Source organism: Anopheles gambiae, chromosome 2 (assembly GCF_943734735.2).
Source record: "Anopheles gambiae chromosome 2, idAnoGambNW_F1_1, whole genome shotgun sequence".
NCBI lineage: Eukaryota > Metazoa > Arthropoda > Insecta > Diptera > Culicidae > Anopheles > Anopheles gambiae.
This window is the reverse complement of record NC_064601.1, coordinates 56,340,738-56,368,059: the sequence shown is the minus strand read 5'-3', so window position 1 is coordinate 56,368,059 and position 27,322 is coordinate 56,340,738. Positions and strand designations below refer to the sequence as shown.

Below are 27,322 nucleotides of genomic sequence, written 5' to 3'. Positions count from 1 at the left end.
GGGAAAGTGGCTGATAGACTTTGAATATGAGTAATGTTGTTCTGTTTCTCAGAAGACTCTAATGCCGTTTCGTAGATATTTCCGACAAGTGCATAACATTTCAATTTTTAATTAAATAAATAAAACTAAATGACGTTACGTTTCTAATTGTCAAGTTTTTTTTTTAAATTCAAAGTTTAATAATTGGCTAACAGTTCTTTTAAAAAGCATGCGATTGTATGGAAAATCCAGTGTTCGAAAAATGTATAAAAATGTATAGATTTAAATATGCCTTAAAAACCAAAATAGCACAGATTCATATGAATATATGGGGCAGTATCATGGTATGGCCGTCAACTCGCACGATGTAACAACATAGTCCTGTGGCCAAGTAGTTCGTTACGCCAATAAGAAGCACAAATCCAATAGTTGGCATGCAGTCGAAGATCAACCCAACGTCTTTAAAAAAGAACAGGTCGATGCATAGCCCTTTGCTAGGTTGCCATTTTCAGTTCGCTATCGACCGTTTCAAGAAAAAAGTGTTTAGAAACAGACGAGCAATAGCCAAGGCAAAAAAGAAAACGAATTTACTGGTAGGAAGATTCTAATGTTTCAATTTCTAACTGTCAATCACTCATAGATTAAAAAGCATAAGCAAATTGCAGTCTACTCTGTATCCAGAACCGCTTACCCTTTTCCTTGTTTCCCATTCTGTGACCACGAATTTGTACCATTTGCAACGGTGCTGCGACGGATGAGCCCAAAATATTATTAGACTTATAGTAGCACATAAAATGTTCTTACTGCATGGGAGAAGACATTTTGACTTTCAATGAAATATCGAATGCTGAGTGCAAAACATCGAATTGGCACACACAAGTGCAATATGCATACCATCCTATGCAACCCGACGACGAAAGCCATAAAACATAAAGCTACTCTAATTAGTTGTTTCAAAAGTGTTCGAAATAGTGAGGAGTGAGGGTTCTCATTAGCTCCATAACAACGACCCAGAAATAAAAACAATATTTAATTCAACTGTCAAAGTTTTCCCACGGCTATTTTTGGTTGGACCTTGGGGGTTTGACTGTTATTTACTTTTTCTGTTCAAACGCAAACATTTTAACAAGACAAGATTGTAAGCAGTTTGAAACGTTTATTTACAATTCGATGAAAGAAATATAACTCCATTTTAGCTCAATACAGAGTTTCCTACGATTTATTGGTCAGTTCCGATTCATCGCTTCCTATAGATTTTTGGTTCGTTCCCATACTTTATTGGTATCGTCCGATTGAACATCAATACAATATAACCAAAAAATTCTGGAAATCGGTCAAAAAACCGTCTTAAACCGTGTAAAGTAAAACAGAAAGTTTTTCAGATTTGTTTGTACACAATTGTTAAAAATCAATAGACAGAAACCAACTTACAATCAATTATGAAGTATGCAACCCGAATGATTACTTTATTTTCACATACAGATTGAATTAAAATTGCTGTATTAAGCCACCAACTGGGCTAATGTACGATTTAAATTAGCAACTCTTATCCTGGCCCTGTCATGAACAAAGCATACAAATACTTTAGAAAATGCCAATAGTTTCCCAACTGCTACATAAATTTACCCGTACAATATAGTTTAAAAATATGGCTCTAGAATAGAACTCAAGAGCAGTGGGTGAGTTTTAGTTCGTGAATATTTTCAACATGCGATTGAGTAGAAGAGTAAAAATCACATCGTATACGATGTGACGCAAATTTGATGACAGGTCATATATAATGCATTTATCTTTGCTGTTGCTCAATCTAACCCAAGCTTCGGCCGTTGTTATGAAGCTTTCAGCGGTGGACCGGAAAATATGTCCTGCCACAAAACCTCTAAAAAACCCAGCAACCAATTCGCTAGCCGTCTTTTGTATTTTTTTTAACCAAAAATATCGTACACTACAATACACCGAGAACGAGCACGGTCAAATGTCGAGCGAGTAGTTTAAAAAAAGCTAACAAAACAAATCCTGCAAAAATAACTCAGCAAAATCCCAACCGCTGGGCAATAACAAATGACGCCGGTCTCCAAACTACCTCATCATCTTTGCGCAGTGGCCTAGTGAAGCTGACCGGGGGCCATTCCATCCGGACGGAACGCTTGATGTAAGAAGAAGAACAATCGCGCGGAGATGCTTTTGGCCTGTTCGAATTGCTTCGTTTCCGCAACGCGTTTTCCATCGAGAGTTCGTTTTATGTAATTTTAGTTTCGATTTATTGCTTTGAACGGTTCTCCAATCCAAAACCACCGGTATCGAATGCTGCCCAAATCGATTTCCGGAGAGGGTGAGACAAAACCCCGAGCAGAAAAAAAACCCGCAGTTAGCCGGGAAGGAAGGAAACGGTAACGGTACGTTATTCGACGGTTCGCTTCAAAATGTGGGCTACGTGGGGGAGCTTTGTTGAACAAGTTGCATTGGTTTGGGGCTGGACGGTGGAGAGGTTTGTTATTTTGTTCTGTTTTCGTTTAACCATCAGGCGAGCTTTCGTCATGAATACACACGAAACTTACCAACAGATTTGCATTCGTCCCGGTTTTTTTTTTGGGCGAGCGTGCGCATTCGTTTAACGGCTTTTTTGCATGTGTCAAATGATTTCTATTCCAACGTAATCAGTGGTGTTTTTCCCTACACACTGTACAGTAGAACAAGTTATGCTTCGTTCAAAGTGTCTTTGATTTGATTTATGACGTTGGTAGTAGAGCAAGGAGGAGGCAAACATAAAACGCCATCACAGAAAGTGTATGCAATTTCGAGCACCTCGGTTCGATCGACCTAACATAAAACGGGAAAAATACACCGACTGGAGCATGGCTGCAATATATGGAAAAGAACTGTTGCATCAATCAAACAACGGTGGAGGGCAACAGGCAAAGCGAAATTTCACATCCCTTTTTGTGAGCTCCACAGATTCCCGGGCTCTTTTTTCAATCGCTGTCGCTGTGGACGCTGTGAACTGTCGGTCCGGGTGAATGTTTAATTGCGAGAAAGTAATTCACATTCAAACATCGCCGTTTAGCTGCTATCCGCTGGACGGAACTGTAAACTAAGGTTACTATTCTTGACAGCTCCATGTGATGGTGCGAACGAAACGAAACTGGCACGGCATGGGTTCTAAATCAAAGAACAAAAGAAGAAGAAGAGAAAAAACATAACTACAAACAAATAAAGCAAAAAGGAAATCAAACTGCTGACTTGGGACTGTTCAACCGTCGCGTGGGTCAAAAATGGAATTTGACATATCGTTTAGCGAGTAAAGAGGCAAAACGTGAAAAAGAAGAAAATAGAACGGTGTTCCTAGCGTTTTCATCAAGCTGGAAACGCACACACACATACACACACACACAAAAGAAACTTAACCGAGCCGAGCACCGGAAAGTGCCAGGCCAATCCGAGAAGGACAGCAAGCTGCCACAACCGATCGACTCCAAAACCCGGAGCCCTTGCCATTCTTCTCTCAAAACAAACTGGTGCCGCCGTGAACAGTGCTTCACTCGGCCACCATTTCAATGGGGATGTTCGGGGACTTACAATGGCAAAGGTCGCTCATATTTTAAGTTAGAAAACACCCGTCCCAGTCGAAAATGGGCCATACAAGGGTACAAATACGTTTGGGTACTGGCGCAGCCGGCGGCACTGACAGGGAAAGGTATTTTGAATCTTCTACCAATTTCGTGCGCACAAAAAAACATTCCACCTCGGAGTTACACATTTGATGGCGCGGCAAAGGTGGGCACGCAGGGCAAATGATAATAAATTTCATAAACACACCAGCGCCCTTGAAGCGAGGGAGAAAAGCATACAGATACTTCCGCCGAGGGGCAAAAGGGGCAAGCTCAGTCCTCGTTCAAGGTTTATGCTCTTCGCACAGCGTTAGCCAGTTATTAGCATTATTATTGTTTGCTCTTCCGCAGTCCGCTTACGAAGGCGTGCGGAAGGCTCGGTGGCTTTCACGCCGAATTGCCATTTTATAGAGGAATACCCTCGATGATAAGCAGAGAGCAGCAATGCTGAGTTTAATGAAAAAAAAGGACAAACGAAACAACAGCCGTCGAAAGACACACGGACAAACATACGGGGGCCATTCGTTTGGCATTTCCGTTTCTTTGCAATTACACACCCTGCTAGCGGCCGATCCGGAGGACGACAGGAAGGACCCAACAATTTCACTGCCAAACCGTTGCCATTCATTCGCACTCGTGCACTACTGTCGGTCTGTGCGACGTTCGCAAGGGAATCGCAGCGGTTGCGCAACTAAACCAAAACGATGTACAGTTACCCAACAGGACCACCGCCCGTTTCCGATTGGTCGTTAGAACGGCAGAAAATCGTTTGCGCAAGGAGTCACTAACTCAATCTGCACACAAACATAGCCGGCGAATGGGACATGGTCGTCGGGAAGACGGGGTCTGTCCTATTTATAAAAGGTTTTGCCATATTTATTTACAACGGCCCCATCGCCTGCTCGAGCGGCCACAACGACTGATTCACGAGCATGTTTGATCGCCTGCAAATAGCACACACACAGACACACACACACGACCGAGGCGGATGATTCTTGTGTGGATGGTTCTACCTGTGCACCGGTGTAGTAGAGAAGTGGCAACCACCATCGCCGTGTGCGCCTGACAAATTATGCATTTTCAATCGGAAGGACAAGCTGTCATCGAGCCGGAACAAGAATTCAATCGGATGAAACAGGTAAGGCTGCCGGAGCAGCAGAGCAGGAAAAACTCACTCGCGGAAAAGCGAACCCCGGAAGAGCTCGTGATGGTGTAGAAAAAGCACAATATCCGCCATTAGCAATGCCAGCGAGACACACGATTCATGGTGGGCAACATGGATGGTTCAAACGAACCAATGAAAATGTTGCCCCTTCCACTCCCCCCCCCCCCCTCACCACCTCCTGGCATGGTAACCTCTCTCGTGGGGCATTACCATCCGATCCAGAGTGTGGTTTGAACATTGCACAACGAAGCCAATGCAATATGAATGATTGAAGCGCAATAATGGTTCCTCGTATTACGGCAGGAAGTAGTCATCCATTTCCCGACTGTACCATTGTGAAGTGCTGGGACCTACACTGAGGCCCAGTTCAAAGCCATGCAGGGCAAGAGTATCAAGGATCCCTTATCAGCAATCGAGTTGAAGCTCTGATTTTGCGGCTTGCTCTGCCACCTTGTACATGACATGCCTGGAAGATGCCAGCATGCCGCCAAGGGGTGCCTATACCATCACCTGGTAGGTAAGTAAATGATCCAGAAAATTGATACGCCAATCTCTTCGCCGCACCTTTACAACGCATAATCTTCACAGGACGACGCATCTGTTGGGACCGTTTGGTCTATCTGCTCTCGATTGGGAGCTTACGTTGGCTTCTTGGGCTTCCTTCACCGACAGAGGTGCACCCCCTACGAGTATTCAATTGGCTCGCCTCGCGGCCATGTTGAGCTCACCCGCTCTTCGATCGCTCGGCACACGCAAGACGACCGAGGCCACCGATTGTATGGAAATCGTGAGGCAATCGTGAATATGAAATATCATTACACTCAGCATGGGCGAACCACTCACTTTGGCTGAAATAATTCAGTTAGGAGTAAGAACGTGCACGCCTGTGCTGCCTCCGCAACACCATACTATAGAGGGGAATACAGCGAGAATTGCTCGGGAGCAAAAGAATGTGCGAAAAAAAGCTAGCAAAAGGGAGGCAATGGAAGATCCTTAGCTGGAAGAAGTTGATTGCCGTTATGGTGCTGCCGAGCAGGCACTTCGGGCGAGCTAGTTTGCGATGACCTTATTCCTGCCTTATTCTTAAGCGACGGTGCAACGGGGTAGTGGCATTTGGGGCAACCGCGGACGAGTCTGAGCGGCAATGGGACTGGGAGTAATGATAAAAATAGTAATAATGGTAATCATAACACTACTCCTGATATAAAGAAAACAGCCGAACCATGGCCAGAGTTGCATGAAATATTCGCCAGCACAAACGAACACGTCCCCGAACCCTCCGAGCCGCGGCTCCACCGGTTTTGAGCACGTTTTTACATAACGTCTATAGATCTCAGCCCTGGGAAACTGCCAACATTGGGGGATGCGGTTTACCGGCGAGCGCGAGAAGACTGGTATGAAGTGCCGTTGTCGGTTGCCTTGCACGGATATACCAAGGATGTGCCGCACCACCTGATCTAGGCTCATCTTCGCGCAAAGCTTGTTTTTCGTCTTACCAAACCCGGTTGCCTTTGCAACGAGGCCAACTGTCTTAAATGTATATGTGTGTTTTTGAGTGTGTGTGTGTATGTGTGTGTGTGAGAGAAAGAGGGTGTGTGTATGTGTGTGTGTTAGAGATGGAATGAAAAGTAAAACGGTGCAGGAAAAAAGATTTTCCATCCCACGCGCGGAAGGAAAGAGATGAAATAAACAAAGTTGTTGAGCAATGACGGAGAAACCTGATGTATAAATTGACGGTTAAGATTGGAGGGCAGGATCGTTGCGCCGGACCTGGCAGGTGAGCGGACAGGTTGTTTATATCGAGCGGAAAAAGCGCCACCGGTGGTACGTGTTACCAGCCTTTGCGCTTCGGTGAGTTGTGCGTGCTTTTTTAGCCGCCTCCAGCCGCAGCTCCCATTCCGCTCCCGCATCCCCTGTGCTTGGGCAGGATGTGAGGAGCAATTCTTATGCTGCTGCTTAAATATTCATGAGCGTAATAATTCGACTTCGTCAGAGTCGGAATTGAAAATGAAGATAAATGCAGACAGAACCGCTGCTGCTTCCATAACCGCACTACTGCCACTTCCGAAGCGGAAAAACTCACACAAAAAAAAACTGGTTGACTGGTCGACTGGTGAGCGCAAGCATCGCACAGGCAGAAGAAGACCCGAAGTGGCCGAAGCAACGGGTAGGTGATCTGCAGAAGAGATGGATTGGGTATATTTACCTACCGGTTACGTATAGCTGCTTGCATTGCAGCAACAGCAAATGTGGTTCCTGCTCCTGCTGCTGCTGCTGCTGTTAAGTACCGGTAGTATCGGATGTGGCCTAACCAGGATGCGGATGTGGATGTAACGAGGTACAAAAAACGAACCGAGACCGAATGAAATCAAGGCAGGGAGTGATTTGGAGTTTGCAACCCCGGCGCAGTTAGGTGAATTGAGAGAACGGGACCGAAAACAACAAAACCACCATCAGCTAAAGTGCAGGCATGAGTTACAATAGCATCGTGTGACGTAAGTAGATGTTATATCAACTATAGAACAATATTCATTGAGAGAGAGAGAAGGAAGGGAGGGAGAGAATGAGAGAGAGAGAGAAAGAGAGAGAGAGAGAGTGAGAGAGAGGGGGGGGAGACAGAAAAAGATAAAAATATAATGACAAAAAATAGAGGACAAACAGTGGGAGAGACGAAAAGAAACCTCAACAGAATGATAAGGAGGGAGAGAAATTCAAATAAAAAAGCAAATTGCCAAAGAAACCCTTAGCAATGCGGGTCAACGGAGAATAAAGGGAGCAGAAGAAATCATGCTGTAAGTGTTTAACGACATTTTCCAAGCTGGTAGGTTCACTCTGCTAATGTAAGCTAGGAAAAATGATAAAAAATAAAACTAAGAATTAGGGGAAGAGTGTCCAAACATACAAAACGATATCCCTGTGGCCCATCGCTAAAGAAGTACAATAAGAGCTACAAGAAGAAGCTCCATGCTGGATATCCTAGGGTGTATATTGGACACTTGGGCTTGGCAGCTGGGAATTGAGTTAGTGGCCTGATTGCCAGTTGTGCACGAGAATTTCTCGTTCTAGCTTTTATTAAAACTAACCTCGAGACACATGAGCTTCCGACGACCAAAGAATAGCCTGTGTGTTGGCGACTCGGCAGGCTCGATAATTCGTGGTGCTAAACGACTCTTAGCTGAACGTTTCCGGGTAGCGAAGACACGGAATGGACGGGCACACGACGCTTTACTAGGGAAGTGGTTCAAGTTTGGGGTAATCATTTCTAATTTGCGATCAACGAAGTTGAATAGTTTTGCGGTTTGACCCGCAGCTAACTGCATTATCGAGGTCGTGCGGGCGCGCTACGCCGTTGTCCATTAGTGCGAGCATGGATCGATAATTGCTGTCCTTCGTTTCGGGCTGCTGGACAAACACTAGCCACTTTACGAGCGTTTTCCGTCCCCTCTCCACCCAACGAATAGCTCGGATAGCTCGGAGGGAAAAGTTTAACAACTTTTAGGCTTGAAAGGCTACCACAGCGACAGATGAACGGCAGCGAGGCAAAGACATTACACTCATATGTGCTACACCGTATTGATTTTTTGTCTGTAGGTCTTTTACAGTTTCCCTTACATGTAGGTTGTGCTTGCGATCATCACATGTCAGATACTACAAATAGCCTAAAACCTTGCAATGTCGCAACTCAATACCACTCGGTAGCACGAAATCGAAACCAACCTGTAGGGGTTGTAAGCTCAGGCCGCTCGATTTTTCTTGCCCGGGTACAATGAATGGCAATGAATAATAGCGCAGCTTCCGTTAGTTTCTTCGTTGTCGCCAAAAATGGAACTCAAACCGGTCGAAGCGATGGATGCAAGATAGCAGTGCTGGGCAAGGAACATGCTAGATAAAAGCTCGCTCTGGCATTAATATTTCGTCTATAATATACAGCACAGAACACGTGTACTTTGGCGGTAGGGATCCATCAATGCCACGGTGCAATCATCGGAGCTTCCTGCTTGACAGAAGGCTCCCACCGGAGAGTGTCTTTATCGTGAAGCAAGGACGCAAAGAACCTGCCGGTTTAGGTTACAGTGCACGGCTGGGTATGAATCAATTATACGACTAGCTCTCGAATTCATCTAGTCAAGCATTCTCCGAGGCCCGGAGCAGCGTGCTGGCCGATACATAATTCATCACCGAGCGTGAATAGATTGTTATTAGATGTAAAGGGAGCGCAGCATTGCTATGGGTTGGGAGTATGCTTTTGAAAATTGTAAACTCGTATCGTGTTGCTCCGTAGGGTTTCTTCGTTTACCAATGAGACACTTGCCAGGGCTGGGCCCCAACTCGAGCAAATCGTCTAATTTATATCGTTGTTACAGTGCCCTGTTAAACAAATTCAGTACATTCCATTCTAATGCTGCTTTTTAAAATCTAAAATTGTTTCGCAAGGGTGGCTGTAAAGTCACCACACTGGGTGTGTGCGAGCGGTTCTATATGCCTCATTAACAATTCTTTCTAGATGGAAACTTTTGTTTCGGTATGTGTTGGGATAAACAGGGCGATTCAACGCGCACAAACCCACAACCCGCAGGCCGTCCTTTTCACATCACCAGCTAGGGTAGCTGGAGCGCATGTGTGCACAATATGTGGGACGGGAAAAAACCACATACACACAGAGCAGTTCTAGCGTGCAGGCAAGGGTGGATTCTGTGAGAAAATGTCTCATCTGTTGTCGTTGGCTTTCCTATCGTCGTGGGTTGCCCGAGCTACGAGCTACTAAAATAAACCGTAGGTGGGGCTTGCCTTCCCTCCCCCCTCCCCACCCCCCCCCCCCCCCCCCCATATAACCGTTTTCCTCCAATTCCAGTCGGCGACGCTCGACTTGCTATCCAGTTTACAGCAACCCCAATAAAGCTTTGAAAGTTTCGCACTAATTCTAGGAAGTCCCCGTTAATCGACCGTTTTCGATGGGAAACAAAATTAACGAAGCAAATTTGTTGCTTTGTCGCGTCGCACCACACCACGCCTGTGCCCAATTACTAACCATCCAATCAAGCTTTTGTCGATCACTTGCTAAATGTGTGCGAGGAAGGTATACAAGCATTTCGGCAGCCCATTGCGAACCAGCTGCGTTGGAATGCGGTACTACATTGAACCCCAAAGCGATGGCCAACAGCTTTTGTGCTCAGCAGTGAGTATGCTGGGATAAAAGCATGTGGGGTAGCTAAAAACAACATTGAGGGTAAAGTGTATGTTTGTGTATGTGGCATAGATTGGGCAGGTCCTAGGGAAATCAAGCTTCCGAAAGGACAGGTGGAGATCAACACTCCTGAGGATACACAGAGGTTCTGTGTATCCCGTGTACACCCTTCAAGCTTGCTAAGCCATTTCCCTACGAATGTATACTGTTTGGCACATATGTTCGCATAAATGGGACGCGCTGTTTTAAGAGGATCGTGAAGCAAAAAATCCTATAATTCAAGCAATCCAGTGATATTTGCACTTATAATTATAACTCAATAAATGTGTTGAAATGCAAATGTTTGAACATTTTAGATTGTTGATTTCGGCATTGTTTTTTTAATAAATAAACCAAACAGAGAATGAAAGAACCATGTTTGTCCAGAGGTGTGGAGATTGTGTTGAAAATATTTTATACAGTGAGTCCTATTGAACCCATCCAACGATTTGTCTGAGTCTCACCCAAACAAGTATAGCGCTTTTGTAGTGATTTGCCTAGGTGTGTCTTAGTTTTAGAGTAGTTTTTTGCTTCATTTTTCGTTGTGCGCGGCAGTGGTTGTTGGATACATTTATTGTTCATTTCCAGCAAACGCTACATTGATTTTTACATGAAATTGGAATTTTTTATTGAGGGGGAACGGTTCAATTTTTTAGTTTTTATTTTCTCAACACACAATGATTTCAAAAAAGTCATCTTTGCTAAAAACGTGAATATTTCTGCATTTTATGTAACTTAAATAAAAAATTGACTAGGAAAAATTAAAGAAAAACATATAGTAAACGCTCAATAAATCTTTAGACCAATGCAATAAATAAAATAAACAAATAAAAAGCGCGGGAATCCTAAATCAACATTTAAAAAACAAACAAACTAATTAATATATCTTGTTATACCGTCGTAAAAACAAAACTGCATTTTGTATGTTTTCTGATTTTTGAGATTAAAACAAAAGCAGGCACTGATACTAGTACAATTTGAGAGACAAGGTCAAAGTATAGTTTAAGAATCAGGTCTGGTTTTAACAAATGTAATAGTGTTTTACATTTACTATACTATACAAGAAAGCCCTTTGCTCACACTCTTCAGTTAGTATACATACCACGAACACTACAATCGGGCTCAAGACTAGAAAGAAACTTTATTATTTTATTATGTTTTTATTTTCCATGAAAATAATGTTAGTTCGGTTGATAACTATCGTATTAGGGTAACTGTACCAGTATTAGGCAAGTTAGTGCAGCAGTTTCACATAAAACTACTCGTACATTTACAGTTTTTATGATTTTCCATAAAAATTACGTTATTTTGAATGTTAAACTATCGTTTTATGTTTATGTTTTTTATGTTTATTTTCTTGTTAATTTATATGTATTTTTTAGATAAATTCGTGAAAATGCAAACACTGTTTTTGTTTCTATTTTCGGCAGTTTCTTCCTATTTTCGGCTTCCCGAATACGTGTCGGAAAATGCTATAATCAATGCAAATAGTACTACAAAAATCTTTAAAACAGTTTTACTCTTTCACTTCCCTTAGTTTTGTGTTAAAAATCACTTTAGTTATTAGTTTTATTAAATTTTAATTTTTGATTTTATGTTGCCTGTTTTGGTAATTTTGCTGGAAGTTTTTACTCTGATTTAATTTTTACTGTTTTTTCTCAAACAGTCAGGGGAATGTAGGTAAACGGACATTGCGGGTAAGATGGACACTTCTCATAAATGGTCATTTTCGAAAAATTCAATAAAGCAGCATCAAAACTTAAAATAAAACAACTCATTTGAGAACATTTTCGGCATAATATAAGCAAAATTGGTTAAATTGTATTTTCTGCACAAAACCTAGTGTAACTATACATTTCCTTCTCATGTACGTGGCATGGAGTAGTTTTTTTTAGTAATTCATCACTTAAAAACGAACACAATCAGGAATCTAGTCTCTCAGCTTTTGTTCTCTTGAGCTGCACATGATTTCGTCCTAATTTTGGACACTGATCTTGTTAAAATCGATAATTGCATTATAATTCTATCTTTTTTATATTCGTCAACTTTTTGAAGTACAAAATTATGAATAAACGTCGTAAAAATGACCGAAAATGCATTCAGACCACTGCATGCACAACAACTAAAACCTCAATGCATGCAGCGAATAAACCTTTGAAGCTTTCTCATCCAGCTGATAAAACTTTCCCATGCTTTATGATCAAATGTTCTGGATGACTCAACCTCTGTATTAAATAGACTTTGATATAGACTATGCTAGCAACGAATAGAAACAAAGAATAGCGCAAACTAGAGCGATAGATGCCTTTGAGAAATTTGGTGCAATTAATGCTCGCAATACACGGCGATGGGACGAGCTTTACATTTTCATAGCGACTTCAATAAAAAAAGTGTAATAAAAATGATCAAATTTGTCGTTGGTGCTCTTTGTCTGCTTATTAGCGCATTCAGATGACATTAGCGTTCGTGATACAAAAATGTATCCATAACACAAACGTTATTTGTCGTTAAAAGTGGTTTTAATAAAGCCGTTAGATTTTCAGCACATACGAAAAACTCATAAAGTGTGGTACACGTTATGAGTAGGTCCACTGTATTAACCAATTCATACTACAGGAGGACGGTCTGGGTGGGATTCAATCTCCTCCGACCTAGTTGGTCGAACCCTCTATCGAGTAGCGCCAACCAAATATTCCGTTCCTTAGATTATGTTGGGTTCTATGACTTCAAGGGAGTTTCTTTGAAGACAAGAATAGAATTTGATTTTAAGATTAGAATAGGACTTAAAGTAATTTATGCGATGACACATTATGTCCACAGTTTGCTCGCATGTAGAAATGAGGCCAGGTTGTATGAGTTTGTCAACTCTAGTTAAACCATTTTCCAATGAGTTATACGGAACCTAAATTGACCAAACCAAACTTTATGTATGTAAAACATGAATTATGTATATTCTGAAATGGCAAGTGACCCTAATTGTTTATGAAAACTAAATTATGACGTCAAATGTATATTCGTCCACATGATCATAGAAATGCTTTGTTTGACTTCAAATTACATTTATTTGTTTGACTATAAATTATAATGTTTTCAAAATTTAGGCCTAAATATGACATACAAATCAAGCAGATCTTTTTTTATTTTTAGATTCTTCTATAAAATTATCCAATTTTAACTTGTATTTGGTGTAACGACTTACGCGACCTATGCTGGCTTTCGACACTTATCAGTATCAAGTAGCCGGATAGTCACTCCTTGCTACGGAGGAACGGTTCATATGGGGCTTGAACCCATGAACATGTAGCGGCCAACTTGTACAATCAGAGGTACATTCCAGCTACTTCCATCAAATTAGTAAACCACTGTTTAATTCCTGTAACCAAATCAACTGAACAATGTGGTTGTTTTTCATGAAAAAATACTTCAATTTAACTGTTCATTCGAATTAGTAATACGTCTTCACGTTGGTAGCAAATGCAGTTAATTGGAATTTCTGTGTAATATTTTCTGCCTTTTGGAAGGAAAAAACAGAAACCATCAAAATTATACTTCTCCTCAGACCGTACGCCTGGCTGCTAGTCACACAGCCATTCTATTTCGCAACCATTCAGTGAGCTGCCAGCATCAGCACCTGTTGGGCGTGTGAGGACGGCGCAGGTAACTGCCTATTTTCCAGTTCGTATTTGTGTATGTGTCCACATTTCTGCACGCTTACGTCTAACCGAGATGGCCTAGATGTGTTGTATCGCATGACGGATGGTATAGAACTTGTGATGGGCTGGGCAACGCTGAGATAAAAGGGAAGGGTAAATGTATTGTATCAAAACCAACTCGTGCTAAAATTTCCTTCGTTCAACTGCCTCATTTTATGCCTTTCCCCGTATGCCTGTGGAAAATTTCCGGTGAAAAACCATTATTATTAAATGGATAATTCCTTCTCCTTTCCTGTCGACCGTCTTCCCCACTTTGAAGATTAATCTAACCTGACTGAAGGACAAACGCTCCACAAAACTCAGGTACACCCAGTCATGACTAACCGCCGTTTAGTTGAGCAGTAGAAATAGTTAAACTTTAACCGGTTTCTTCTCTATCCAACACGCTACCTTCCGAACGTATACTTGCTCTTCCTGTGTGTGTGATTCGTATGTATGGCACACATTAGAATATAGCTGAGATTAACTACTGCTAAGGAAAACTCGCATACAGCGGGTGAACGGGAACCATGTTTCATTTGTTTCATCTAGCGATTCCTCCATCATAATCTCACGTCCACAAAGTTGCTCCGTCTCTGCTCAACTTCCAGTTGGCTTTGGGATGGAAGCGAAGCCTCGTTACGTTTCATTACACTCTGGACGCATTTGAGGTGTTTAAATGTTCGCCCAAGCTCGCATCCAAACATGGAATCGAGACCCAACTGAGCGGTAGATGAAAGAGAAATGGAACGAAAGGATCCTGCCTCCTCCCAACCACCATGTTCATGGGGTGCACATTAAGTATGTAAATTAATTCCATGTGGCTTCTTAGGGAATCAATTTAATTTCAACCAACCGAGCTATCTTTTGTCTCTTTAACGTCGGTTGAAGACTGGATCTTAAACAGACGAGTGAACGAATAGGCGGATGATCGCCGGGATATGAAAGGAGTCGGTCGATGCCTTATGCATTTTCTGTTCCGCTAGCGTAACGACGGAAGGGCCCGCCGCTAATGGTGAGAATAAAAATGAAATAAAATGAAATGAAATTTCCCGGATATCTCGACGTCAAACAGAGTAAAACCAGTCCTGCTGCTGCGTCACTGGTCGGACGAACCGGGCTGTTCAAAGCCGTCGGGGTTTGTTTGTTTGTTTGTACGGTGGAAGCCGGAAGCAGGTTCAATATTGAACAAAGGCTTAACATTCTCCACGCCGAAAGGAAAACTTTATCCATTCTAGCATTCTAGAATCCTTCTCCTGGCTGCTGCCATCTCGAGCGCATCAAACAATGCTCGCGGTAGAAGATTAATTTACCCCTGGTGGGGATTTATGAATGAAAATACAGTTTTATCTCGACGCTGCGTATCGCATTCCAAATGCCCGGGAAGCGCACACACTTTCGGTGCGCGTGTTGAAAGTCCTGGGGAAAAAGTTGTTTTTTATTTATGCGAAAATAATCAAGCACACAACACATACACACACTTCTGATGTAACTGTTATAAAAAAAATCACCCATGTGTATGAAGGATGGTCTAATTCACTTCATCACATGTCTTTTACGCCAGGTATGAAGGATTAGACCTTCACCTTCATCGTCCCGTTACGATGTTAACATCCTTTTGTTCCTACATGTCCTTTTCCCACTTTCACACACACAGGTGCATGCATGCAAAGGATATGTAAATAAATGCAAAGAGTATTGTGATTGTTGTTATTGCTAGACTTAGCTGTAAGCACAAAGCTTCCATTGTGGAAGTTATTACTCACTGTATTCACAAAACCGGTAACGATAAGACGATGACTTCTCAGTTTCCGCGAGCTTTGCTACAGAAGCATCTCATATTTATTGTTGTGTTTTATTATCGTATTAATTATTTAATTATTAATTTTGTTTCTTGAAAGTTGTTTCTTTTGATTGTGGAAGCTTCGTTGGCGATAATAGAGAATATGATAGGTATGGTTGAGGTAAGCCCTTCTCACCAAGTATCAGTGCGTGGCTGAACACGAAATGGTTTTTCTCCTTATAAATGTGAGGTTTGCTTCAGATGGATTGAGTGGAATCGTACACCGTAAGCAAACGAATAACAAAACCCATTAAAAACGCACACAAACTTGCACAAGTAAGCATTGGTGGCAAGATGCTGTAAGGGACAGTCGTACGCCACTGCCAAAAGAACGTGTTTTAATTTCTATGCGCTTATCACTGTTGCGAAATCGTAATAGAAATGGAAACCCCCATAACATGTGTTGGTGAGAGTGAGATCCATTTTCCCCAAGCAAGTATACATATTCTACATATTCTCCTTTTCATTCATTCCTTATTCTCGTTCTACTCTGCAAATGTGGACTAGAAAGAATCATACACCATGACCATGGCACTCGTATCGCACCTTCACGACATAAACCTTAACACGTGCAAGGGTTTTGAGTTTTAGTGATTAAAAAAATCGTTATTCTATGAGACGGATGCGTGTTAATGGTAGATTGTGAAAAAGTAGAAAGGAACCACAAAAGCGTGAAATCACGTCACATTGCAATACACACGTAGCTCGAAGTCGTTTGCACTGATGCTGCTGATTTCTGTTTCTCGGTTATGTCTATGTTTTACTTTTCACCATAACCTATCAACGAACACAAACCTCGCATATTTAGCAGGGTTGGGTTGTTGTAAGACATTGCGTACCAGCTATAAAATTTTCATCTGCAGTCATCTCAGGAAACTCGCTCTTTGCTGTCACCCCACATAAAGTTGCAGGTGCCAAGGCAATGGTATGTTTGAAAGAGTACATGTAATTTCAAACTCATTCGAGTGATAATGATGTTTCTTCGTGTTTGCGTCTTTTTAATGAATAAAAAACATCACAACTTAAAACATGAAAGTCGTATCAACTTAAAAATCAAGAAAACTCAAATCACTTCCTACAAAATTCACAAAAACGTTCGAAAGCATTACTATCACAGACTATGATTCCAAATCCTTTGAACAAGTGTGATATATGGTGCACATATGACTATATATAACTACTTAACCGCCAGAATTTTTAGAGTGCTGATGATTTTTAATTTTTCGTTACTCAAACGCTCTGTTCAGCTTTAAAACACGGAGTGCGCCATACTGTTTATCTAATCATGAAAAAGTGTGCCGTATTAACATTCTGTATTTTAAAGATTTCGATTATGTTTTACTGTATATAATTAAGACAATAATTCAGTTCCTCTCAGCGAGATTGTACGGCGTGAAGTTGAGCTGCTCTCTTTTCAGAACCAATAAAAATATATTAATGTTGTGTGACCCATGCCCGACATGAGCTCAAGCCTCATTTTAACCGTCTTCCAGTAGCCAAGGAGTGATTCTTAATAAGTCTCGAAAGCTGGTATAGGCCGGTATTAATTTAGTCTGTTGTTAAGAATCAATTTAGGCATTAAATTATTAAAGGCAGTTGCAGCTATGGATTAGAAATAGAAATTGTTTAACCTAAATAGGCCAGCAAGTTGAATAAATTATAAAATTATGCAATTATCAAATTATGACAGCGTAGTTTGTTACGCCGTAATGCGATTATAAAAAGAAGGAGAAGGAGAGTATTTAGTTAGCAAAGTGTTTCGTTTGACATTTAACGCATCGGGCTTAAGGATCCGCAGAGTTAAACATCGGTCGTTTGGTTGTTGAATATGGACTTCTTTTCAGCATTATAGGATAGATAAATTGGCGTGTCTTCAAATATGTAACTATGAATACTTCAGATCTGTTAATAAAAATGAATTGATGAACGATGTAAGTTAGATCTGAAACACATTATTTTAAAATAATGAAACTCGATTCGCTGGTCTAATAGCAGACACCCAGGCTAATGTAAAGGATAGACATGATTCAATTTATTAAAGACTGCTAAATATTTGCAAAAGGGCAAGCATTAGCATGCATGGTAGTGATGGGTGGATCGAACCGAACATATCGGGTCGGAGCCATCCACATGCGACCTGGAGCGCTCCGGGTCGTAATTTTGATTCCAGTAGGTTCGGTAGGTTCCGTAGGTTCAGTAAAGCATACGCGACTCCAACCCGTGGGTGTAACGAGTTCAGTAGGTTCATACGAGTTTGCTAGGATCATACGAGTTTGCTAGGTTCATACGAGTTCGGTAGGTTCATATGAGTTCAGTGGGTTTAGTAGGTTTGGTGGGTTCAAGCGAGTTCAGTAGGCTCATACCAGTTCAGTAGATTTGAACATGTCATGTTGTTAAGTCGTACGAGTTGAAGATTGCAACACCAGACTGTCCCGACAAAAAATAAAAAGATAGTATTATATAATTACTTGCAACAAAAATTGATTTGCTCGGTTGCATACATAGTATTGCATCATTAAACGTAAATTTACGCCATGGTCCCGCCATGGGTTCAAGCCCCGAAAGGACCGTGCTCCCCAATACGTAGGACTGACTATTTGGTTATGGGTAATCAATCAGTCTTTCAAAGCCAAACCCACTAGTGATTCAGACAGGCCTTGAGCGACAATGGTTATTGTGCCAAAAAAGAAGAATATATTTACAATTAGGAAAGTTTACGTTTTTTAATGAAATAAAGCAAAATTCTAATCCTACTAAACTGGAATGGGCCACTGAACTTGCTTGAACCCACCAAACTTCTATGAACCTACCGAACTCGTATGAACCTATAGAACTCGCATGAACCTACCGAACTCGTTGCACCCACGGGTCGGAAACGATTCCGGCCAAGCCGCATCCGACTCCGGGTCGATCCGTTGGTGGAGTCGTATGGCACATCACTAATGTATGGTGTTACGCTCATAAGAATAGTTCTTTAATTAATAAAAGAGCTCTACAACAATGTGAATTATTATTCAGGAGGGGATACAGCAATGTGAATATCAATATGAAATTACTTGTGTTGTTTGCTATGAATATTATTGCATACTTATAAACATTCCAGATACTTGGTCTAGGTAGTATTGAGAGATGCTGATATTACGTGGATATTATTTACAATATATAGGCTAGTCTAGCAATCGGTTTAGTAATATAAGTTTATAAGTAAAATGTTTAGTAAAATGATTTACTTATTTAATTAGCTTTGTTATGTTATTCTCGATTTTTCCCCATACCCAGGAACAAAATTAGAATTCGTAGCATTACGTAAAAGCCAATATATTTGTAATTGTGTTAAATTTAAACGATTGTACAAACAATAACATTAATTATTTGATATTCGATGATTATTCTCAGAAGTGGACCACCTTCTATTCTACTTTAAGAGGCAGCACTTGTACTAAATCAACAGTTGACGTTACACATTTGCATGTAAATTTCAGTCATTTCATGATAACGAGATAGAAGATTATATTTCCGTGAAATAATATTACCGGCCTTTAAATTGCCAGTTGTCAGTCAGTTAGAAATGAAACATTTCCTTCCATTTGCATGTTTATTTCACATCACATCAACCACCAGGCGTCTCCATCCGAAGGTAAATACGCCTCCCGGTGACCAAAGATATTCCATTTACGGTGAGTTAATTAAACCACTTCTCAACCAACCACTGCATGCACCCTGCCATTAATTTGTTCCAGTTCTGTGGAATCGTATCTAGAAGCCAGGGCAGATTCTCTCGATTATACAAATAATTATTGGCACGTAGTGCACCAGTGTTCCTCCTTTGTACGTAACTTTTAAGGAACCCAATGCGAAAGTTTGATAATTGCTTTAGTAACTAAAAATAAATTATTTAATTAACTAATTGTGCATTAATCAAACATTTCTATTATAACACTAATAACATAAACGGTAACAACGGTAGATTTCTCCTTTCAACAAACATCTAAACCTACTCTACCTATTTTACCAATAATTTCATTGCAGTATTAAAGCGAAAATCTATTTAATTAAATACCTATACCAGGACTTTCCGGCGGCCCCGTGGTACAGTAGTCAACTCGAACGACTCAATAACATGCCTGTCATGGATTCAAGCCTAGAATGGACCGTCCCCCCGAAGCAAGGATTGACTTATCCGGTTGCGTGGTAATGAATTATGTCTCGAATGCCTGTATAGGCCGGCATGTTCGCGTTACTCCAAATAGAAGAAGAAGAAGCAGCACTTTAATGTTAAGGTGTCATCCATCAATTATGTAACGCTGATAGAGGGGGAGGGAGGGGGTGTCATCAAACGTTAAGATTTGTTACATGAGGGAGAGGGGGAGTTTAACTTTTGTTACGTAACGCAAAATAAAATGTTAGACTATTTTTTTTTAATAGCAATTAATGCCGATCTAAAAAAGATCTCGCTACTTTTGGTTAACACGGACGGACAGACGGACGTAAAAACTTAACACTGGATCGTCACAGTATCGTTGCATTCCGTTACTGCGACTACCACTCGATTGTACAGGATAATAGCATGCGATTCGCAAGTGATTGGAAGCAAATGGCACGAGAATCATCTGTAACGCTGTAAACAGGTGTTATACCAATCCAAATCAATCATCCAATCCAACGTTTCAAACAAATTTGAGTTGGAGTTGATGCAGTAAGCCGTTTTTTCGCCAGAGTTGATCATTGCTCGTAATTTTATGAATATATCAAAAATGCAGCCGAAGCTTTTGCAAACATTACCGATTTTGTTTGTAATTTGTAAGACACGCGTAACATATTAAAGAACACATGTTATGTGAAATAGAATAATCAATTAAATCCAAAGAAACATTTCTGGAAAGATAGACATATTTATGGAGGACCAGGAAGATAGCTGGATGAAAAACGCTTCTGTTGATGGTGATACAAGAACATTGCAAACCGTGTTGAGAATCAGATTGTCAATTTTTTTTTAATTTGATTACTACTTGTGACAACTTTTCTTTACATAAAATAAAGTTAAAAAAAAAGAAAAATTCACAAAAAATTGATATTGCTCAATAAACTAAGCTATAACTACTAACTAAGGGGGTTTCTTCCAACGTTACAGTTTGTTACACTAGGGAGGGGGGGGGGGGGCGAAAATTTGACATTTTTCCGTTACGTAATTGATGGATAATGCCTAATGTTCTTAATAAAACAACAAAGAATGAAATTCCTTATAATCATCCATATTCTTTCACAGATGACGAGTGCTTGTATCGTGCATAAAAGTATAAACATGGCTGCCATTTTCGAGGTCGGGGGCAACAACGTACATATTGTGTGCTTGTTGCCAAGGAATCTTAGCGATCCATACGATCCAATAATAAGCGAGGTAATCAAATTAAGAGTTAATAAACACCATTTTTTTGTTACTTTTGCCTAGGATACCGACACACTGCCAGCCAGTGAATCTGGTATACGGTGAACGGAGTTCGAGAGTGCGAAAGGAAACAGTGCGGTTTATAATAATGTTTATCTGCTAGGGATCCTGCTTTTGGTTATGGATATGGCATTTGCTGTTAGGATCTTATTATAGAAAATACTGCCAAATTCTACTTTAATCGACGCATGTACCCACCTTCATGCAAATAGAAAACGAATCAGAATTCTTCAAACAAGCGGACTGAAAATATGTTGCTGTCTAAATGATATACAAAATGGTTTCTACGATACTAACCAAAATTCCAAGACAACCGTTAACAAGACAACAATCTGGATTCTACCGAACGTTCCTAAATAGCGATGTGGAATGAAAAATATAAACTTTGATTTGCTCCTTTTTCTATTTGTCCAGGATTGCCGGTAACAAAATTGACTGGTTAGAAAATTCCTTTTCTTGTTAGACGATGGAAGCTTTAGCCATGGACTACAATTGCTTTGTGATTCCACTTTCCCAGTACGACCGGCCCACGTATTTTCAAACTCAAGAATACTTGTCCCCTTGAAATGAATAGGCTCTGAAGACCACGGTAGAGTACAGCGATCCACTGAAGAGCATCATAGTCAAAACGAGAGCTGTGCCTGGGCAAGCCTACACAAACCGAACCAGGCTCGCGTAGTTACGAGAAGTGGAATTGCACTCTCGGAAACCAATTCTCCATCTTTCTCACGAAATTGTCTATCTATCGGTTCTCGTATAGCTTAGAAGAGACGCCGAACGATAAAAGCACATTAGTTTCCATGATTTTTTCCCTCCGTCATTGAATTAAGTGATAACATCGTTACTGTGTTATTACTGGCTTATCTCTAAATTTGCCATCGAAACTAAAACCGAGTTCGTCCTATCCATTCTGGTTTGGCGTTGTGAAGATATTGTTCTTAAGCCATAGTGGCGTAACCAGAATTTTGCTGATGTAACGGAACAGAACAGTGTCATGACGGAGCAGGATAAGTCGCCCATCCATCTATCCATCCATCCATCGTCAAAATATTGGAAGTCTACTGATAGACGAAAGCAGTATAATCGACTGAGCAACGGAAATGGAGGCGAAAGATGGCAAACCATCAAACGTGGCCGTTCAGCTACAACAAAAGTACCTTATCTCCCTAGTAGAGGTGAATATTCCGTGCAAAAAGCGTAAAAAGAACACAGGAATAACGTTCAGTCGTACTACACGGTTCCTGACCACTGCAGATGGGCTAGGGACGCTTCACTTACCTTGATTCAATTTGAGCTTGGAACGTCGGCGTTCGTTCGTTCGTTCGTTCTGCTTCTTACAGTCGTATTTCTCCACGAATTGCCTGTTTTTTGCTAACGTGATCAAAAGATAACGTCCTCAGGTGTACACAAGTTGCAGGACCGCATTTGGCCCATGTGCAACGATGATGAATTGCAGCTATCTTCTTGTTCCCTTTGCGCCGTCACACCAGCGCGTGCTATCGTGGAACCTTTTTTATGCAACCGGTGCACTAGACTGGTCACTGGCGATGGGCAAACCCTTCAGTAACAGAACCCTTTTTTCATCGTTTCAAAATGCAATTTCGCTCGCTGCTATGTTTCACTGTCGTCACACTGCAGCTTTTAGATCCCACGGTACACCACCATAGCTCCGCTCACAGTGGATCACATTGCTTCCCGGATGGGCGCTTTTCTTTTCGCATCTGCTTGTCTCGTTTGCACACACAACGATAGAATCACTCACAGGCCCTAAACCTACGCACACATATGATCACATTCACAAACACCTACGTGCCCACACACACACACACGCACTTACAACACTGTGCAGGCACCAGTGGTAAATAGACACACTAATGCATTCCTGATCGATCCTCCAACTCCGATTACGCCACTTTACTTCATGCGCACCCTTTGCAGCAGCTGCTACTGCTGCTTCTACAGCCGCCGCTGCCACTGAACAACATGATGATACACCACTTCAACCCAGTGACGGATGGATGTGTTTTGGGAGCTTTTGTTGTAGAGCCATAGGCAACACCAACATCAGAGCACTTGCAGCAGTACCGAACACACTCACTCACGCACTCACACACAAATACACCTCTCACAACACTCAGTATTTCCTGTCTGCACCGGAACGGGAAAAATAAGCATCCACCTGAGTGGAGCTGTAAATCGACGCCATAGGCAGCACACCCCGTTAATTCGTTGCTGAAGAGTGAGTTTGTTTGACGATATGACTTACAGCGATGTTGTGTTTGTACGGAGCGGGTGTGCCTATTTTGCTTTTCTTCGATTTCGATTCAAATCGTTCATTCCTAGCAGACAGATTTGTGGAGAATTTTATGCGCTTCCTATGTTTGCGGGTCGTTTGTTTCCATCCCCGTTACTATGGCAGCACTTTACGACCATTCCAACCGCTCCGAGACACGGTACTCTGAAATAACATCTTCACACATGTGGTGCAGTTGACTGGCTTGACGCATTGCCCACCTTCACCAAACAGTCCACGGGTCCGAGGCGTTGACTTGTTATACTGTTGCCAGCTAGATAGTGTCTCGTTGGGTTATTACTATTTGTTGTAGTTTTTTTTACGATTCCTCCTGCCCATTGGCGCAGGAAGGAAGGAGTTCCTATGTAGAGGATGATTTTCGCAACTCACAACATTGTCCGTAGCCTATTCCAGTTTATTCCTACGCCTACGCAACATTTTTGACACTTGTCCTTGCTGTAGCCAAAATCGATGTTTCCTGATACTGATACACGATGTGAACAAAACTTGTCTCGTCATTGCACGGGACTATCGCCTGTACCGAAATCTTGCAATGTAAGAAAGATAAGTGAAACAGAAAGCTTAGTATGTGGATCCTTCCCAACCCAACGATAATGAGTCAAGGGTTGACGTAAAAAAAACAGGATAGAAAGAACATTTTACCCAACCAACCACAAACCTGGACGATCACTGACTTGCCACTAGGATCAGCTCTATTTCCATTTACATACACACACACACTGACATAGATAGTACAGATTTTGTTATTTCCGAATTTCACTTCCCAGTTCTGAGCGTGTTGTAAACGCTACAAAAACCGCTCGATATGGAGCATGGTGTCTGGGGTGCTTATTGCATACACCCACCCATAAGCTAGTAGAGGTATACGGTATCACGTTAGCAAGCCACTACACATGAATGGGTTCGCAGATATCTATCAATAATTAACGTTTGATTCCGGGTGCTAACCCATTCGGACTTCCGTCCATTTTGATTTTCCTCCCTGTTTACCCCTTGACATGGGCCGTTTCGTTCTTAGTGTTTTCACCACTCACACGCCCTCGACCACTATGTGTTTGCTTTTACAACGAATTGAGTTTTTTTTATGCCCACACAGACCAGCGGTAGATTTCTTGCTCCTTCACTTAGTCACGATATGTCTAATGGTTCACTTGCGCCGGGTAGGCAATTTGGTTTTTGCTCCCTGAAAAACTCATCGGTGCTTACGTGTGAAGTTTGTAAGGATCGTAAATACGAACTGTCAAAAGTAATACAAATTGATATTTAGCAAAGGCTTTTTACATCTCTCGCTGCGATGTAGGGTTAGTTATGGTGTGGTGTGAAGCTTTTCTGGGAAATCGCTTTCTTGGAAGTATCGGCCTGCGTTTGCTGGCCGTTTGTTTTTTTTTTTTCGTGGAGTTTCACGATTGATTTACAACTTCACCCATCGAAGGCCACCATCGCTACCATCAACGGTTACCTAGTCGCCGCGTTTAACTGTCTTTCTCATTCTCGCTTCCATCCACCTTGGTTTCTCTTGCTCTGTTTCGCTCCTTTGTGTCACTTCATAACCGTAAGCTTTCTTCCTTTGCTTACAAGAGGTTACATAAAACGCTACATGTGAACCACCAGTCAAGTGCGTGAGCTCTGCAATTTCGGTTGGCCTCTGCATTCGCGACCGGAGGGCACGATTCCCGTTGACCCGGTTACCCTTAGCCGCACATTACTTGACTGCCAAGGATTCCATGCGTGCTGTCTACCTCGACCGCGTACTTCATTCCAGTTTACCGCCCAACTACCAGCGCAATGTTTGGGACTGTAGCGAAAAGGCCAAGTTTTTCTAACTTCTAACCATCCGTAAGCCACACGAATGTCACACGAATGTTATGTTTCCATAGTATATCGGCCGATGACGATGCTCACAGTGGTACGTAGATTTCGATCAAGTGAATGGTCTACTTTTTACGGTCGTTTCGCTTTCGTATGCCCTCCTGCTATATGCTTACATGGTAACGGATGCTGGCTATGTCACACATTGCACAAGAAAGTGATGTGTAGATAAGAATGACGATGGTGATGAAAATGACATCCTTTCTGAAAAGTGTTTATCTCGCAAGCGAGCATAGCACTGGATGGAAGCACCATCGTTGTTTAATGGAAAAAGTTGTAAATCGTAATGAATAATTTTTCGATGGAAAAGAGCGTGAAAACTTTCTTTCTCTCCTCCAGCCGAAGGAATTATCTTTTTTTAAGTAAAATTAACTTTTGTTAAGGTACAGGTTAGTGGTGTTAATGGAAGATGTCCCAGTTACCTTGACTCTTCTTTTGTTCTATTCTGTTCTATTTTTTTAGTGATTGTTTTTTCGACTGTTTAATCTTTTTTGACTGTTCAATCATTTTACATTTCCACACTTAATTCAACTTTTCCCTTCGTATCATACGGTAATTTCAAGAACAACCATTACATTACATGTTCCACGCGAGGAAAGATGAGCTTTTTATGAGATATTTGCTAAAGTGGAACGCTAAACCCTCACTAACTATAAACGCTGAACGAACAAGAAACATTCCGGTACGAGTGCAAAAATCTTCAGTAACTACTAAGACCCAGTTTTATCCAATACCAAGGAATAATGTACAGTGCTAGCAACAGCAACGTATGAGTGAGAGTTCCTGTGCCAGGGTTTAAGGGACTGAATGCTACGCCGTCTGAGATGTTATTCCTCAGAGCTGAAGGACCCTTCATATTATCCACGAGGAAGACAAGTGGACCTTCCAGCAATGGTAACGACACGCTAACAGTGGTAGTGCAGCCAGTGTGGTATTAGTAGTAGTAAGTGTAAAGCTTACTGTAACGGTGTTGCTTGTCATTTGAATAGTACGGCTGTACGAGCAGAGCAGTATCAGGTCGGCATGTGCATGTGGCACGAACAAAAGTTGATCTGATCTTATGCAGTACATAATTTTACCGTTCGTTTACACAGCACATCGGATGATGACGATGATGATGCTGGTTCTCTCACCTTCACTCATTACATACGTACGTAGGCACCGTTTAGCAACGTTTAACACCATTAAAAAGCGTTCGCATTTACAGGTAGTATGTCCTTGCCGAACGGGCGGAGGCTACTACGATGGCTCGTAAAAACCGTCATTGCAGGAGGGTACCGTAACATTTGCGCTGAGTAATAATTTGGGAAATTCATACACCAATACGCTGCCAGCTCGCTGCTAGCTCGGACAGTGACACACATTTAATGACGTTGCCTGGCTCCCATAAACAAGTAAAAGGGTGGAGTACGGAAAACGCTTCCGATCCGGTAAGCACTCCCGTACTGCTGAATGTTCCGCAAGCAGGCACAGAAAGGAAAGTATGTTACGGTTGTGTGTTGCCTCCGAATCCTCCGAAAAGTAAGTAAAAACACTTTTTGTTCAGTCCTACACGCACAAGCACACGCACGTGCACAAAGTAATGGCAGTTTTTAATCCCAATCGTAGCTACTAACACATTCACAATTGCACACCTCTTGGACGGTACACGGGATCCCGTGAAATGGTTCGATATCGACGGATAAAAAATGCCCACTGTCACTTCAGCTTGGCAAGGACCTAATGGCGAATCTAGAATGCTGGCGTGCGGCATTATGCCACTGATCTGCCTCTCGTTCGAAATGCTCCTCTCAATCATTTTTCTCTTACTCTCTCTCTCTCTCTTTCTATATTTCTGTGGATGTGTGTGTGTGTGGCTCTCTCTCTCCTAGATTATCTGTCACTCGTGGCGCTACACGCAACCGGGTGGGTTCCAGCTGTCGAAGCAACCTTTCGCTCACAGGACAACGGCACAATTGTACCGCTACTAAAATGACGCCAAACACAGAACAAACACTTTTAGGTACTGTCGCTCAGAGCCTTCGCATCGAGCTTTAACGTAACATTTTCTCGTGCATCATCTTTATCGAGAAAAACATAGGGAGAAAGAGAGAGAGAGATGTTTTTCCCGAATATCGAAGAAATGAGCAACAGTGGCCGCCCGTATTTGTGTGACCCTCGGAAAAGTCAGGAGAGATGCAGG

The 27,322-nt window shown here is 41.7% G+C and overlaps 1 protein-coding gene across 7 annotated transcripts in view; it reads right to left on the bottom strand.

Annotated features, from left to right (window-relative positions):
• LOC3291047 (gamma-aminobutyric acid type B receptor subunit 2) overlaps nucleotides 1-26,937 on the bottom strand; it is a 45,777-nt gene extending 18,840 nt beyond the window's left edge. For 2 of the 7 annotated variants that reach the window (XM_061650268.1, XM_061650271.1), the window contains exons 1-2: nucleotides 26,775-26,929; nucleotides 22,236-23,797 (exon numbers count right to left, since the gene is read on the bottom strand). The gene's annotated coding sequence lies outside the window, so the exon portion shown is untranslated. Of the gene's footprint in view, nucleotides 1-22,235; nucleotides 23,798-23,929; nucleotides 24,509-26,756 lie in introns of all 7 variants that reach the window. The other 5 variants (XM_061650270.1, XM_061650274.1, XM_061650269.1 and 2 more) reach the window with 5 other exon arrangements.
• Between the last annotated feature and the right edge of the window lie 385 nt (nucleotides 26,938-27,322).